The following is a 4,188-nucleotide window of genomic DNA, read 5'->3' on the forward strand; positions in this document are numbered from 1 at the left end:
AGGCCAGGCTCAGGCAAACCAAGTAGGATACTACAGCAAATATCCAAGGAGGATATATATGCAAGAGGAAATGATGAAGGCCCGATTGTGGCCATGGTAATGTGGATAGAGATAAAAGGATAGATACAAGAGATGCTTAAAAGGGGGGGGGGGGGCCTGGTGGTGGAGGAAATGGTGAAGTTGGTTAAAAGGTACAAACTTCCACTTATAAGATAAATAAGCTTTGGGGGTATAATGTGCAGCATGGTGATTATAGTTAACAGTACTGTATTATATAGTTGAAAGTCACTAGGAGAGTAGATCTTAAAAGTTCTCATCACAAGAAAAAAAACATAACTATGTGAGGTGATGGATATTAACTAAACTTATTGTGGTGATCATTTTGCAATATATACATATATCAAATCATTATGTTGTACACTTTAAACTAATACAATGTTATTATATCTCAATAAATCTGGGAGCCTGGAAGGAATAAGAAATGCTTAAGGGGGAAAAGCAACAGAACTGTGAGACCTCTTGGGTGTATGGGTGAAAAATTCAAAGATACTGCCATGATTTCTGGCTTATGCATTTGGATGGATGTAGGTAAAGACTGAGATAAGGAGACACACCGTCTTCGGGCTGGGCCGCGGTGGACGTTTTGAGGGCATCCGACTCGCAGCGTGTGCGTGCCGCGCCGACTCCTGTGGACTCCTGAGCCGGCTGTGTAGCTTTCTCTCTTTGTCTCATAACCATGTCCTCCAATGAGAATGCTAATTCCCCAGCTGCCCGCCTTAACAGATTCAAGAACAAGGGGAAAGACAGCACAGAAATGAGGCGGCGCCGAATAGAAGTTAATGTGGAGCTGAGGAAAGCTAAGAAAGATGACCAGATGCTGAAAAGGAGAAATGTAAGCTCCTTTCCTGATGATGCTACTTCTCCGCTACAGGAAAACCGCAACAACCAGGGCACTGTAAATTGGTCTGTTGAGGATATTGTCAAAGGCGTAAACAGCAACAATTTGGAAAGCCAGCTCCAAGCTACTCAAGCTGCTAGGAAACTGCTTTCTAGAGAAAAACAGCCCCCCATAGACAACATAATCCGGGCTGGTTTGATTCCAAAATTTGTGTCCTTCTTGGGCAGAACTGATTGTAGTCCCATTCAATTTGAGTCTGCTTGGGCCCTCACTAACATCGCTTCCGGGACATCAGAACAGACCAAGGCTGTGGTAGAGGGAGGTGCTATCCCAGCATTCATTTCTCTGTTGGCATCTCCCCACGCCCACATCAGTGAACAAGCCGTATGGGCTCTAGGAAACATTGCAGGTGATGGTTCGGTTTTCCGAGACTTGGTGATCAAGTATGGTGCAGTTGACCCGCTGTTGGTTCTTCTTGCAGTTCCCGATATGTCATCTTTGGCATGTGGTTACTTACGTAATCTTACCTGGACACTTTCAAACCTTTGTTGCAACAAGAATCCTGCACCCCCATTAGATGCTGTTGAGCAAATTCTTCCCACTTTAGTTCGTCTCCTGCATCATGATGATCCAGAAGTATTAGCAGATACCTGTTGGGCCATTTCCTACCTTACTGATGGTCCAAATGAACGGATTGAAATGGTCGTGAAAACAGGAGTGGTACCCCAACTTGTAAAGCTTCTAGGATCTACTGAATTGCCAATTGTGACTCCTGCACTAAGAGCCATAGGAAATATTGTCACTGGGACAGACGAACAGACTCAGGTTGTAATAGATGCGGGAGCACTTGCCATCTTTCCCAGCCTGCTAACGAACCCCAAAACTAACATTCAGAAGGAAGCTACGTGGACAATGTCAAACATCACAGCTGGCCGCCAGGACCAGATACAGCAAGTTGTGAATCATGGATTAGTCCCATTCCTCGTTGGTGTTCTCTCTAAGGCAGACTTTAAGACACAAAAGGAAGCTGTATGGGCTGTGACCAACTATACAAGTGGTGGAACAGTTGAACAGATTGTATACCTTGTTCATTGTGGCATAATAGAACCGTTGATGAACCTCTTAACTGCAAAAGACACCAAAATTATTCTGGTTATTCTGGATGCCATTTCAAATATCTTTCAGGCTGCTGAGAAACTAGGTGAAACTGAGAAACTTAGTATAATGATTGAAGAATGTGGAGGTTTGGACAAAATTGAACTCTACAAAACCATGAAAATGAGTCTGTGTACAAAGCTTCGTTAAACTTGATTGAGAAGTATTTCTCTGTAGAGGAAGAGGAAGATCAAAATGTTGTGCCAGAAACTACCTCTGAAGGCTATACATTCCAAGTTCAGGATGGCCCTCCGGGGACCTTTAACTTTTAGACTTGTACAGCTGAGGCAGAAAGTTGTTTGTTGTGTGCTGTGTTTGGTATAAGTTTGTCTTAACTGTTTCTCTACTAAGAACTCTTTTTAAATGTGGTTTGTTATTGTAGCACTTTTTACAACGAAACTATACTTGAACAGTTTCAAACTGTGTACATACTGTATGAAGCTTCTCCTCTCAATGGGTTTCTTATTTCTATGTGGAATTTCATATCTTGCAGTGTCCTGTAAATAAAGCTTAAATTCCACCCTTTAAAAAAAAAAAAAAAAAAGACTGAGATAAGGAATACAGGTACAGTAGCAAGATAGTGGGTATTTGTTGTTTTTGTGGCTGCCCAGCATCAGAACTCCCTTCTTTTTGGGGGTCAACTCTCCATAATACATCTCAGCTACAGTCAGAGTCCACCTCCCACCACAGAAGCTAAAAAGACAGACTCACTTTCCTAGCCTCCCTCCTTTGAAGCTAGGGTGGAAACACATGTCCGAGACAAAAACGATCAGATGTTCCAACCCCAGAGTTTAAACTTGAAACCAGTGATGCGAAGAATGGAGTCTCCATTCTTGTGGTGGCAGTAGCAGCAGAAGTTCTGCTGTGGCATCCAGTGTTTGCTGTCAGCAGCTAACAGCTGATAGCTGCGATGTGGCTGTGGTGCTTGGCATTCCTCTGCAGTCACATCAGACTCTTTCTGTGGAGCAACCCTGGCTGCTGTCCAGGTCTCCTCGGACTTGCCTGGTTCCCAGGCCTGGCTATATGCTTCCTAGTGACTCCTTCTCAGCTTAAATCAGTCAGAGTAAGTTTGTGATGCTTGTGACTAAGGTCTTTGATGGATACTAGCTAAGCTGGAGGGTAAGATGGTGTGGGGCTGCAGAGAAAATATTTTTATGTTTCTGTACAGCTAGGGCTTTCTGAACAAATGTTACTGAAACTTGATTCCAGCAAGCCTCGAAAGGTAACTTATGACCAATTAAATGAGAGACTTCTAGAGAGATTGCCCTCAGAGAGTCATGTGTCTACAGTTGGGGGAGTGTGAAAGCCAGGATCATGGAGGTATCCCTGGGTTGTAAAGTGGAAGACAATCTCTTTCCCCTGAGAGATTTATTTACATGAGAATCCAGGATCCTTTCCATTCCATCTCCAAGGAGACTTTCAGTCGGGAAGGGGACAGCTGCCTCTCTCTTTTGTATGAATGTCCAGATTCTCTTTTGAGGAGGTCAGAGGGTGGTGGGGGTGAGTGGTGGGAGTGAGAGGAGCATTCCTCTCCTACAGTATAATCCCCATGTTTGTAGAGTAATATCTAGCCTTTATTGTATCACCTCAGGGGAAAGAATTGGGACATGGAGAACCACAGGGTGGTTATTGGCTTTTAAGTGAATAATAATGATCTGTCTCTACTCCAGAAACCTCATGTGTGTTTTCAGGATAATATTAATAAACTTGGAGAGAAAGGAACAAATAGTTGATATCTTCATGCATCTTGGAGACATCAATGGACTGGAGGTAGCAGTTTTCAGGGGTTCACAGGGGAAGGACAAGGGGACTAAGAATTTGAAGTGGTGGCAAAAGATAAGAAATTGGATCAAAGTTGTATTAAGAAAAGAGTTGTGCTGGTAGAGAACTGATAGTTGGGGAGAAGCAGAAGCAAAGAACTTGGGGCTTAACCCCTGGAGAATGTGTATCCTCAGGGACAGGGTCTAATCTGTTAACCAGCAAATTAGAATAGGAATGCTTTTCTCTCTAAACCTCATGCTTGCCAACAAATATTTGTGCTCCTACACTTGCCAAGTAGTATGCTAGCTTCTTAGGATACAGCAATGAACAAAAATAAACCAAGTTCCTACCCTCAGGGAGCATACATTCCAGTA

General features: G+C 43.3%; 1 pseudogene; it reads left to right on the plus strand.

Moving 5' to 3' along the window:
- Positions 1 to 623: 623 nt before the first annotated feature.
- On the plus strand, positions 624 to 2,568 carry LOC124247046 (importin subunit alpha-1-like; annotated as a pseudogene).
- Positions 2,569 to 4,188: the final 1,620 nt, after the last annotated feature.

The sequence above is a fragment of the Equus quagga genome, chromosome 11, assembly GCF_021613505.1.
Source record: "Equus quagga isolate Etosha38 chromosome 11, UCLA_HA_Equagga_1.0, whole genome shotgun sequence".
Classification (NCBI taxonomy): domain Eukaryota; kingdom Metazoa; phylum Chordata; class Mammalia; order Perissodactyla; family Equidae; genus Equus; species Equus quagga.